Source organism: Phodopus roborovskii, unplaced genomic scaffold (assembly GCF_943737965.1).
Source record: "Phodopus roborovskii unplaced genomic scaffold, PHOROB, whole genome shotgun sequence".
NCBI lineage: Eukaryota > Metazoa > Chordata > Mammalia > Rodentia > Cricetidae > Phodopus > Phodopus roborovskii.
In genome coordinates, this window is record NW_026126482.1 from 29399575 (window position 1) to 29413755 (window position 14181).

Consider the following 14181-nt stretch of genomic DNA (forward strand, 5'->3'; position numbering starts at 1 on the left):
GAGACAAGCAAGACTTCTTGGTAGCAGCATTTTTCTTGGTTGGACTCTGTTTTGCTAGAGACAAATACAGATTTGCGCAGCTCCTTTAAGGGAGATTTCCTGACTCAGCATAAGCGGAAAAAAATGGCTTTTAAAGAGCTCTCCTAACAACTGAATTGTGTAGAGCTGGCAATGGCAGTGACCACATCTCCAAGCTGGCAACATGCTGCAGGATGGCTGCGTAGATCAAGGCAGTGAGCATAGCTCTCAGTTCTGGAGGTAAAAGTACCTGCCGCCATCTTGGATAGACTGCAGGGTGGCTAAAACAGCTGTGGCTTTTATGTTAGCAATATGCTGTGGCTTTATGTTAGCAATATTATTGTTTACCAGATTAAAAAAACTCATGAACAAAACAAGATAAAGATTTACAGTAAAGAGAGTTTCAAATTAAGAAAAACCGCTGAAGGTTTACAGTATGTTTTAAAATATACATAGGCTTGGGAGGGAAAAAGAATGAAATGGTTTTAAAAAGACAGGAGTAGCTGAGTATGGTGGCACACGCCTTTAATTCCAGCACTCGGGAGACAGAGGCAAGCAGATCTCTGTGTGATTTCAAAGTAAACCTGGTATACAGAGTTAATTCCAGGACAGATAAAAGTTACACAGAGAAACCCTGTCTCAAAAAAATGAAAAAAAATAGAAGTAGAAGAAATAGAGTAATAAAAAAGCCACGTAAAGATGGAAAGCACTGAGAGAATCTGGATACAGTATGGAATTATATTGTCTTTTTATCGTCTGACTGCTGAGGAAATAACAACTGTTAAAAGAAGTGCTACTGGATTAATTCAATTTATATAATTTAAATGCTTTTACTTCAAAAATTTAAATCTAAAGACAGGTTACTGGGGAAAAGGATTTCTATTTTTTTTTTCCACAGAAATTGAAAATCTGTGGATTCCTTCCAGACTAATGTGGTTTGATTAAGTAAGAACCCCCTGAAGCAGTGTCCCAGGTGATCCAACATTCAAAACAACTGGGACAAGGCAGCCTTGCAGACCACTACAACCAAAATTTCTGAGTCTTCTTAGGATCCCCATAACAGCGCCCCCTACCAGCAGGAAGCAGTTTGGGAAGAATGATGCCCAAATTCCCAAATATTGTCGATAAATGTTTGTTTTCATTTATATGGGGTTGGTTATAAACAGTTAGTGATCACAACCAATTCTTTTTAAAGGTAAAAAGGGGATTATGGTATAGATATGAATACTTTGCCTTGGAATGGATTTTCATTTATTGATACAAATTTAAGGTTAATTTTGTGATTAAGTATATTTCTCCTCTTGTTTAGTTATTGTGTTTTATTGTGTTTATTTAGCTCATTTAGAATTGTAATGTATAATTTAGTATAGATTATAGATAGCTAACTATGATAGTCAAAATTTAGAGTTAAGTTAGGTTTTCAAGATATACAGAGATATATTTGAGATGGATAAATATTCTTCAAACCTTTCAAAGACCTACAGAATATGCCATTTGAAATGGTTTAAGGTTTTTTTCTTAACAGTGAGACATAACTGCCCCTGGCAACACCATGTGGGTCAGAAAGGAAGATGGATGTTAAAGAAACTCATTATGGAACTTGCTTTCAATATGTCAAGACTAGCCATTTGGGCAAGATACTGCTCTTGTCTGGACTGTTTGGCTTTATGTTGTATAAACTGAACATACAGGACCCACAGAAAAAATGACTGCTGATACATAATGGACATTGCTACAGGGTTCCTGCTTCATGGAACAGTCTGCCAGACATTCTGCAGGACATAGAGAAAAGTGACTGACAAACTGCCAGTACAGGTGGACAGTTTAAAGTTTCCTGCTTTGCTGAGGAGTCTGCCAGATACACTATGGCCTACAGGCTGAAGATGGAACTTTACAGAAGAACTTCGGGTGACTGACCAGGCAGTGAGATGTCTCTGTCATTTCTGGAGTTTATATATTATCCTTCTGTGGTCTTTGAAGGAGTTGAAGACAGATAGTTATGGATATAGTTTTCCTTAGTTAGGATTAAAGATAAATTACATATAAGAATTTAGACTCACAAAGATAGGATAGATGATGGAATATTTCCTTTAAATCTTGATAAATGTTAATGGACTAAACATTGTTGACTGTGGTTCCTATTTGATAACTGTTTTGTCATATATTTTACTATGTTAAGGTTAAAACCCTTCTTTTTATTTAGACAGAAAAGAGGAGATGATGGGAGATGTTATTCTGTAAATATGTTTCTCGTATTGGTTAATGAATAAAGCACTGTTTGCCAAAAGGAAAGCAAGATAGGTGGGACTAAGAGACTAGGTGAAGAGAGGAGGGAGGAGATCCAAGATGGAGGATGGAGAAAGAAGAACCCCAGCCCCTCTCTCCAGTAAGATAAGACCACATGGAACTACTTAGATTAATAGAAATGGGTTAATAATTAAGACAGAGCTAGCTGATAAGAAACACGTAACTGGCCAACAGAATTATATATAATACAGCGTCTCTGTGTGTTATTTGGGGCTGGTGTGGCTGAGGGCCCAGGCCGGCAGAAAAAAAAAAACCTACTCATAACATTTAATATAGTAAAATATATAACAAAACAGTTGTCAAATAAGAACTGTACTTAACAATATTTAGTCCATTAACATTTATCAAGATTTAAAGAAAATATTCCATCATCTATCCTATCTTTGTGAGTCTAAAGTCTTAAGTAACTTACCTTTAATCTTAACTAAGGAAAACTACAACCATAACTATCTGTCTTTAACTCCCTCAAAGATCACAGAAGGATAATATATAAACTCAAGAAATAACAGAGACAACTCACCTGGGCATTTACCCAAAGTTCTTTTGTAATGTCCCATCTTCAGCCTATTAGCCATAGTGTGTCTGGCAGACTCCTCAGCAAAGCAGGAAACTTTAAACTGTCCACCTATACTGGCAGTTTGACAGTTACTTTTCTCTGTGTCCTGCAGAATGTCTGGCAGACTCTTCCATGAAGCAGGTACCCTGTAGCAATGTCCATTATGTATCAGCAGTTACTTTCCTGTGGGTCCTGCATATTCACTTTATACAGCGTAAAGTCAAACAGTCCAGACAAGAGTAGTATCTTGTCCAAATGGCTAGTCTTGCCATATTGAAAGCAAACTTCACAACAAATTTCTTTGATGTCCATTTTCCTTTCTGGCATAGGTGGTGTTGCCAGGAGCAGTTGTGCCTCACTGTTAAGAAAAACCCTAAACCATTTTAAATGACATACTCTGTAGGTCTTTGAAATGTTTGAAGAATGCCTATCCATTTGAAATATATCTCTGTATACCTAGAAAATCTAACTAACTATAAGTTTTGACTATCGTAGGTAACTATCTACAATTTGTACTTAGTTATACACTACATTTTTAAATGAGCTATATAAACACAATACCTAAACAAGAGGAGAAATATACATATCACAAAATTGACCTTAAATTTGTATCAATAAATGAAAATTCATTCCAAAACAAGGTATTCATTTCTATACCATAATCCCCTTTTTACCTTTAAAAATAGATAGGTTGTGGTCATTAACCATTTATAACCAGCCCCATTTAAATGAAAACAAACATTTATAGACAATATTTGGGAATTTGGGCCTTGTTCTTTTCAAACTGCTTCCTGCTGGTAGGGGGCGCTGTTATGGGGATCCTAAGAAGACTCAGAAATCCTGACTGTAGTGGTCTGCAAGGCTGCCTTGTCCCAGTTGTTTTGAATGTTAGATCACCTGGAACACTGTTTCAGGGGTTCTTGCTTGATCAAACCTTGTTAGTCTGGAAGGAATCCACAGCTTTTTATTTTCTGTGAAAAAAAAAAAAAAATAGAAATTCTTTTCCCCAGTAACCTGTCCTTAGACTTAAATTTGGAAGTCAAAGCACTTTTAAAATACATAAATTGAATTAACCCAGCAGCATTTCTTTTAACAGTTGTTGCTCTTTTCTCAGTAGGCAAGCAATATAAAGACAACACAATATCATACAGTATCCAGACTTTCTGTGTGATTTTTATCTTTATGTGGTTTTTTTACTACTCTATTTCTTTTACTTTTATTTATTTTATTTATTTATTTTTTTTTTTATTTATTGAGACAGGGTTTCTCTGGGTAACTTTTGCCTAAGCTGGAATTAACTCTGTATACCAGGTTCACTTTGAAATCATAGAAATCTGCTTGCCTCTTCCTCCCAAGTGCTAGAATTAAAGGTATGTGCCACCACACCCAGCTACATCAAACACTGTGGAAACCCAAGAAATCATTAGTTCATATTTAAAAAATCTGTATTCCACATAATTGGAAAATTTAAAAGAAATGGACCATTTTCTTCATAGATACTTGTTACTGAAGTTAAATCAAGATCAGATAAACAATTTTATATAGATTTATAACTCTCAAGAAAATAAGAAAATAGAAGCCGTATTTAAAACCCCCAAAAAAAAAAAAAAAAAAAAAAAAAAAAAAAGAAAGTCCAGGGCTAGATGATTTTAGTATAAAATTTATTCTACCAGAAAATTATTTCTATGAGGCTGTAGTCACCCTGTCACCCTGATACCCTGATACCGAACCACACAAAGACTCAAGAAAGAAAGATTTGCAGACCAATTTCCTTCACAAACATAGATTTAAAACAACTCAATAAAATACTCACAAACTGAATCTATATTATCCACCACAATCACATGGGCTTCACCCCAGAGATGTAGGGATGGTTTGACATGGCAAAATCTGTCAATGTCATCCACCATATAAACAAACTGAAAGGAAAAAAAAAACATGAGCATCTCATTAGATATGAAAAGGTCTTCTACAAAATCCAGTACCCCCTTCATAATAAAAGTCTTTAGAAAGATCAAGGATATGAGGGCATACCTCAACATCATAAAGGCAATATATAGCAAACCAATAACCAACATCAAATAAAATTGAGAAAAACTTAAAGCAATTCCATTAAAATCATGAACAAGACAGTGATGTCCACTCTCTATATATATCTATTCAATATAATACTTGACGTTTTAGCTTAGAGCAATAAGACAACTTAAGGAAATCAAGGGGATACATATTGGAAAGGTGTGGTGATATATAATTTATTAAAGCTTCCCTGGGGTTTCAGAAAGCAAAATCAGCCACAAGTCATAGAAGCTGGGCTGACACCTTTAATCCTAGCAGCCTGAAGTTAGGAGGTGGTGATATACACCTTTAATCCTAGGACTCAGGATTAAGAGGTAGATGGATCTCTATGATTCCAAGACTATCCAGATCTATAAAAGATTGATGTAATCCTAAAGAGAAACTGCTTACACAAAAATGATCCCAGCACCTGGGATCACACGTCTTTAATTCCAGCATTAGGGAGATATGTAAGACAGGAGCAAGGGCTCAACCTCAGGCGTTCATTCTTCACTCACACTGAAGAGAGGCAGCAATTTGAGGATTGATGAAGAGCTTGAGAATTAGCTCTTTCAGCCTGAGCTAGAGGTGAGAGCTAGTGCCTGAATGCTTTGCTTCTCTGATCTTCCGATTGAACCCCAATATCATATCTGTCTCTGATTTTTTTTATTTTCTTGCAACAGAAAGGAAGAAGTCAACATATTTCTATTTGCAGATGATATGATATTATACATAAAGTGACCCCCAAACTTCTACTATAGGATCCCTACAGTTGATAAATACCTTCAATGAAGTGGCTGTATACAAAATTAACTAAAAAGAAGATCAGTAATCGTCCTATATACAGAAGTCAAAGGGGCTGAGAAATTAATCAAGGAAACACCACCATTGATAATAGCCACAAATAATATAAAATATATTGGTGTAACTCTTGCCAAGCAAGTGAAAGGCCTGTATGACAAGGACTTCACATGTTTGAAGAAAGAAATTGAAGAAAATATCAAAAAGATCTCCCATGCTCATAGATCAATAGGATTAAAATAGTAAAGATTGCCATCTTAGCACAAGCACTACAAATTCAATACAATACCCATCGAATTCCCAATAGAATTCTTTACAGACCTTGAAAGAACAATATTCAGTTTCATATGAAAAAAACAGAAACTTAGGACAGCTAAAAACAATCCTGTACAATAAAAGAACTTCTGTGGATATCACCCAGTTATACCACTCCATCATACCACAAAGACACTTGCTAAACTGTGTTCTTATCAGCTTTATTCATAGTAGCCAAGTTGAAAGTAACCTAGTTGTCCTTCAGTTGAAGAATAAAGAAAATGCAGTACATTTACACAATAGAGTATTACTTAGCTGTTAAAAACTATGGCATCATGAAATTTGCTGGTGAATGGATGGAACTAGAAAAGATCATCCTGAGTAAGGCAACCAGACCCAGAAAGATAAACATGGTATGTACTTACTCATAAGTGGATATTAGCTATAAAGTAAAAGATAACAACCCTGAAATCCACAGATCCAGCAAAGCCAAGTAACAAGGGAGTGCTCAAGGGGAGAGGCATGGATCTCTCTGTGGAGGGGAAATAGAAAAGGTATTGCTGTCAAATGGGGGGAGGGTTTTGAGGGGGGATGTGGATGGGAACAGGAGGGATCAGGTAAGGGGATGTGAGAGAGTACTGGGAGTGACAGCTGGATTATGAGAGCATCTCTGGGATGAGTTAGAAACCTAGTGCAATGGAAAACACCCAGGAATCTAGGAGGATGACCCTAGCTAAGACTCCTAGCAAACAGGGATAAGGATCCTGAACTGGGCATCTCCTGTAACCAGGCGAGATTTACAGTGGAGGGATTGGGACACCAACCCAGCCATAAAATCTTTGATGTACAATTTGTCCTGCCTATAGGATGTGCTGTGGCAATGGTAGCTGGGGCGGGGGGGGGGGAGGTAAAAATAAATAATAATAACGAAATAAATCCTTGAGTGCTTGGCTCAGTGGAGCACATACCCAGCATGCACTGCCAGGCCTCAATCCCCACAGGGGCACAAATTGAAGTTAGAAACTTTTATTAGTATGCTTCCTCTTCTTATACAACTTTTAAAGAAATGGTATTGTGTGGCTATTTCAGAGTGAACTAACTCACTCAATGTCTGTGGCTGGCACGACAATGAGAAAAACGAATGCAGATGAATAGATTACTGAGTACCTTCTCTGAAGGCACACTGGCTTCACAGAGGTGGCCCTCCCACTGTCACTCCAACACAATGCCTTGAATTCATGGAAGCTGGCAGAATGCAGGTATTGGATGGCAGGCACATAGTGCCTTTAACTGGTTCTCACCTGCCAAGTCAGACAGAAGCACCAGGAGCAAGATGTGATGGTTGGTGTCATTTGTCCTGTGGAGCTCAGGAGACAGCATAACACATCTAAGGGCATAGTGAAACACAGGGACAAATCCACAAACCCAACCCCAGGGAAAGCTCAGAATCAACAAGGGCAAGGATTGTATTTAATGGACTGGGGTCATTTTATGAACAAATCATTCTCATTTTGTGAATTGTCCAGAAAATGCAACGCCCCCCCCCTTTTTTTTTTTTACTATGCATAGAAAAGAGACATAGTATATGATCTACTGTCTTCAGGAGATAATCTCCTCTCTGTGTGTGTGTGTGTGTCTCTCTCTGTCTCTCTCTCTCTCTGTGTGTCTGTCATTTTCAGCACATTAACTATACTCTCAATTCTTTTAAGATACTTTTTGATTAGAAAATAATTACATCATTTCTCCCTTCCTTTTCCTCCCTCCAAATATCCCCATGTACCCCAGCTTGCTCTGCCTCTTTTTCTTTTATTATTGTTACATGAATCTCTCCATCTCTCATGTGTGTCTGTGTGTTTGCACAAACACATGCGTGCCTGCATAGACAAAGTCATCTCACAAAGGTCTTGTTTTAATGGGGAAGAATGTCAACCAACAAATAAATAATTGACATTTCAAAACTACATTTCAGCTCAGTACTGTAAGGAAATCTAAAGGCCTGCAAGGAAATTGGAGGAAGTTGTGCAGACAGCCTCTTGGAGGCACTGCGTGAAGGTGGCCTGAGCCTAAGTGTAGCTGGGAGGACAAGGAGGCCTGAAAATGAGGCTTGAGAACCACCAGGGGCCTGATGAGAAGGAAATGGATTTCCTTTTGCGTCTCAGATGAAACCAATGGAGAATTTTTAGGCAGAGAACAGCCAAGTGTCTTCCCATACTCATTGTCTTAGTCGTCACTTAGGCCTCAGTGTGAAAACCTGGCTTAGAGCAGTAGTTCCAGCTCCTGAGGTCTAAGGCAGGCACGTGATAGCTAGACCAAATTAGATGAAGTAGATAATTGGCTTTTTTTTTTTTTTCAAAATAAAAATAGATGCAGAACAGTTAGGGAAGACTCTTTAGCAGCTAAGATTGAGTACTGCTCTCCAAAGGACCCAAGTTTAGTTCCAAGCACCTACTTCATATAGCTGTGAAGTCTGGCTCCAAGGAATTCCTAAACTTTTGGCCTCCTGGGGCACCTGCACAGGTATGCTCACACACGAGCATGCTCACTCTTGCACACACACACACGCGTGTGCACACACACACACACACACGATTTTTAAAATAAAGATTAAGTATTTGAAAATTGTGAAGTTCTATCTGAAAGCTAAAGAAATGTACATATATACGATAGACTACTACTTAGCCATAGAAAGGATGAAACCCCATCATTTGTGACAATTTGGATGGACATGAATGCATTGTGCTCACTGATTAAGCCAGTCACAGAAAGACTGTTGGTCATTGCTCAGGTATGGAACAAATATGTCTTCATAAAAGTACAGAGTAGAACAGTAGCTGCCAGAGGCTGTGTAGGGGGTAGGATCGGAGCAGACTATTCATCAAATAGGACACTGTAATTAGATAAAAGTAATATAATCACTGCCACACTTCCTGGTCCTGGTGATGCCTCTGGGCTCCCCTGTCTGACTTGGTTGGCAACTATGAATATTAAAAGCAGGAAAGAAAAAGTGATATAATTAACAATAATGTGGCATACATTTTGAGGTAGAAGATAAATGATAGAATAGTCTTATAAAGAAATGATGAGTGTATGAGATGATAAATGTACTAAATATTCTGATTTGATCACTATACAATGTATATCAAGATATAACCAATATGTAAAATTATTACATTTTAATTAAAATGTCAATGAAAAGAAAGCATGGCATACAGTGTGATGAGTCTGTCCTTGCCTGGATGCTAGCTTACTGGTTCACACCCAGACTTTGGAACTAGATGCTTGAGATTTAGTCCCAGGCTGCTTAATTCATTACCTGGACAACCTTTACAAGTAACCCCATCTTTCAAAGTTTCTGGTTCTTTTTACAGATGCTGAGGCTGCTGTCTGATTGTCCTCTCACAGAATGATAGAGGCACATGACCCAGCTAAGTGGGTCATAACTGTCCATCCTACTTAGCTTTAATTGCCAATTTGACCCAGCTTAGGCTCATCTGAGAGGAAAGCCTCAACTGAGGGATTGTCTGGGTCAGATTGGCCCATGGGCATATGTAGGGAGGTTGTCATGATTGTTAATTGATGCCAGAGGGCAGTAGCATCCTTAGGAGTTAGTCCTGGGTTGTATAAGAAGTCTGGCTAAGCAAGAGCAGGTGAGCAAGCCAGAGACTGAGACAGAAAGCACAGTGCCTCCAAGGTTTCTGTTTCATTTTCCTGCCTTGAGTGCCTGCCTGACTTTCCTCACTGATGACCTGTAACCTGGAAGTGTAAGCCAAATTAACCTCTTCCTCCCCAAGTTGCTTTTGGTCAAAGAGTGTTTTATCCACACAGGGATCAAACTAAGACACACTGTATATCTGTCAACAATAAAATTAACTGGATGTAACAGCTCCTGCCCCAGCTTTCCACAGTAGCCACAATCACCCTTGTGTTCACCTCATAAGCATTTGCTTATTTATTGAATTTCATTTCCTTGATTTTGTGCTGGGGATGGACACCATGCTGGCCTTCTGCAAGCCAGTGAAGCACTGTAGTGCTGGGCTGTACTCCTAGGCCCACTTGCTTATTTTCACTTACCATTATTAGTCTCCAGTCTTCTCTTTTTTCCCTGGATACCCAAAGATCAAGGTTAATAGAGTGCTAAATTTCAGATTCAGGTTCCAGGAGCCCCGTCTTTCCATGTGGTTCCACAGGTGAAACAACAGCAGGAGCTCCCAGAGTCTGTGCATTAAGGGCAGCATGCAATGTGGTGAGGCTAGCCCAGGTGTCCCGGCACGCTGACAGAAGGTAAATGGAAACTCGTGTTGGGCAAGGTGCTCAAGGCTCTGCTTCTTAGGCTCTGACCTGTGAAACCTGCCCAGCTTTGTTCTGCAAATTGTCCTGACACCTAAGGAGGACAAGAGGCTGTTGGTACCCAAGACTCTGTGCACCTGGATTCCCTTATCTCGTTTATTATTATTAACTGTTTCGAAAACACCTCACGGGTTTTAAAGAAAGGGGTGGATTGTGATCTCCACTCAGAGTGTGGTCCCACCAGGAGACCAAATGATTTTGAAAAGTTCCTCTAGTGACACGGTCTGTCTTAACTGATACTTTCCTTTTAAAAACAGCTTTCCGCAGGAGGGGGGCACAGAAAGGATATTAGGGATTATGTTGGAATAAAAACAGACATTTGTTTTCCTATTCCTCTTTGGTCTCCCTTTCCCCCAGCTAAGAAAGAAATCTTGCAATGCGGAAAAGAAATGTTTGAGGATGCTAACTCCGAATATCACATTGCTGCTCTTCCTCAGTCACAATCCAGCCCGATAACAAGAGCCCAAATAGTCTTAAACTTGTGTTAAGGGACAGAGGAGTGACCTGGATGATGTGACTGTCCTGAAAGGGGCGAGCATATGAGCACTTACACACTCTCTTTGACACACTCCTCTGAGGAGGTCTGTAGAACCCCAACCCCCTACAGTTCCAGTCCTAATAGGAGATTCTACTTCCCGGGGTCTCACTCAGTAATAACAAATATGGAGTCACTGAGTTCTATCTGAAAATGATCTCCCATGATCCCTATCCACTGTACTCCAGCCTCTGAAAGAAGGGCACCTACCAGTCCTCTCTGCCTCAGTGACATGAGAATACCAGGCACTTGGGGACTGGTAAAAGTTAGGCATCTCTGCCTGCAGCATTTCTTCATACAAACCCTTGTACTAAGCGACTCATTCCACATATTAAAAAATGTAATATGGCCCAATTTATGAAGAATTTTATAGCCAGGATGTAGAAATAGCATATCCAGACTATTTTATGAAAGCACCAAAAGACATAGTAAATTAAGATTGATTTGCATCAAACTTTGCAGACACCAACATAATATACTTTTTATAAAAAAGGAAACACACTTTGTTTGAACTCTGTAGTGTTGCATTAGATCTCTCCTCTGTCTGTAGACTACTCCTGTTCCCAATTTAACACCTGTAAACTGCCATGGAAATTGTACATAAAACATATGTTTCATATGGAAAAGGTAGGAAGCTTGCTCTAAGTGAGAGTCAGCGTTTTATTGTGTTATTCAGCTCATGCCTTGCAATCCTTTTGGGGTCTTTTTCTTTCCTGCTTTTAATATTCGTAGTTGCCAACCAAGTCAGGCAGGGGAGCCCAGAGGCATCACCAGGACCAGGAAGTGTGGCAGTGAGATACACGGAATGAGTGTGGACTCATTCTTCCGATTCAAGTTCTTTCCCTTCTCCCACTCAAGATTTTCCCAGTGGTTCTGTTGGACAAATGGGAAAAGCAGAGCAGACCGCGGCGGAGGCAGTGACTCTGAGCTCTGGGGCAGTGGCTGGCATGGCCTCTGTACAGATGAGCTGGGTACCTGCGTATGGGAGGATATGCTCTGAGGCTTTACTCCTGCGACTCCCCATATTAGTTTTCTTCTTTCCACCAATGGGGCATGCTGGTTCACTGCCAAAAGCTAAGGGGTCACTCAGAGAAATTACACACACACACACACACACACACACACACACGTATGCACACACAAACCCACATCACCATGCTCTTATGTTCAAATCCAGAGATGTTTCAGAAACTTGTTTTCCAACAGGAGTAGACTTGGACTGTGAAATTACACCCCTGGGAATTTGTCTGATGGACTCCATAGTTGCTTTTCATATTGAAGCTTATTGCAGCACCGATCATGTTAGCTTAATTATGGAACCCGCCTAAACGTTCACTGACAGAGGAAAAGATAAAGAAAATGTGGTGCATACACACAGTGGAATTTTTCAGCCATAAAGAATGAACTTGGGTTGTTTTCGGGAAAACAGATGCAACTGCAGATATTAAGTGAATTAAACCGGTCTTCAAAAGAAAATTGCTGTGTATTATCTCTCATATATGGTTCCTAGGTTTTATATGGATCCATAAAAATACAGCTGCATGTGACATGAGAGCGGAAGGGAAACTGCCTAAGGGAACAACTGGGGAGCAAAGAGAGGAGAGAAGAGGTGAGAAAATGGAGCGGGAGGAGGAGCTGTATTCAATGTAGACACACACTTATATGAAACGCTGTTCCTTGTGTGATGAATATATACAGTGAAAACATTTTTAAAGGAAAAAGCAAATCATGCCTGCCAAGTGCCAACTCTTCTGGCCCTCACACCTGCGGTCTTTTCTGCTTTTGTGATCTTTTTGTACTATGTATCTCTGTGTCCATCTCTCTCCCTGTGTCTGCCTCTCTGCTTCTATTTGTCTTCCTCGGTTTGGTTGGCATGCAAGAGGGTGTAGGGTCCTTCCCAGCACAGAGGACTTGTCAGAGGCTTGTTGCAGGGTGACTACAAGGCAGAGCAGCAGAGCTCATGGTGGTCGCCCACAGCTTTTGGTAATGGAGCACACATTCATTCTAGATTGCCTTTTACATGCATTTATTGTGTATGTGTTTGTGTGTAAATGTGCACTGGACATAGAACTTCAGCACACATGGGGAGGTCAGAATATAGCTTGTGGGAGTTGGTTCTCCCTTCCTACAGTTTGGTTTGGGGATTAAACTCATATCTTCAGGCTCAGCAACAAGTGCCCTGACCTGTTGAGTCATCTCAGGGGTCTAGGAGCCCACATTTTAGCCAGGCAATGCCTGTCCATCTGCTCTTGTGTCATGTGGCATACAGAGCAACATGCGAGTAAATGTCACTGCCACACTTCAGGGTACACTGCTTCCATTTAATTTCTGCTTTGGTGGCACTGTGCAAGGCTATCTCTTCAGCATGCATGCCAGGCAAGAGGTGCTCTTTTCGACAGGCCTCAAATTCATCTGTTGCTGTGGTGCCCTGGGTCTCTCTAACTATGTCCAGAAGGTTAGTGAGACGTAAAACATGTGATTCATATGTTTTAAAGGATCTAAAGTACCACGAAAACGCTATCACCATTATGAAAACTTCTTGAAGCACAAGTTACAGCCCCCCTTTCCGTCGTGTATATTGCCAGTCTGTTGCTCAGTTAACCTGATGCTTGTGTGAAAACACAGCACCCTGGAGATCCACAGGTGTGCCGGGACGTCAATGGGCAGGTGGCCAGCAAAGAGGCGGATAGCTATGTTTTCCATGAGTCTCCAGGTGGCTGACTTCTACATGAAACCCTTCCCCTCAAATATGAATTTCTCATTCTTTATTTCCCAGTTTAGAAAGTTACTAGTTAAATTGGAAAATGTCAACTTTAACGAAGTGGAAAATCTAGCTTACTTTTATCTTTTCCCCATTTTCACTCACACGAGCCTTTGGTTCGAAGCTCTTCCCCCCTGGCACTCTTTTGCATCTGTTTGAGCTCCATAGAACCAGCTTTCTCATGAATGAAGCCACTGTGTCTTAGCAGCTGTGGACTCATCGAAGGCTTTTCCTGGCTCATACTTCCAGCTGGGACATCCTAGATGACAGGGCATGTGTGGACTAGGAGAACTTGGTGAAACCACTCTCCTTTCTGAAGCTCAAAAAGAACTCACTTCTTGGCTGTGGAGAAGACTCCTCCGGTAAAGCTCTTGCTACACAATGTGAAGACCAGAGTTGTCATCCCCAGAATCCTTGTAAAGCCCACAGTAGGGAGCAACAACAATCCCACTGCTGGGTGCTGCCTCAAATACAGAAGGCAATGACTGACACCTGAGGTTGTCCTCTGGCTTCCAAATATGGGCCATAGCATGCATGTGCACGCAT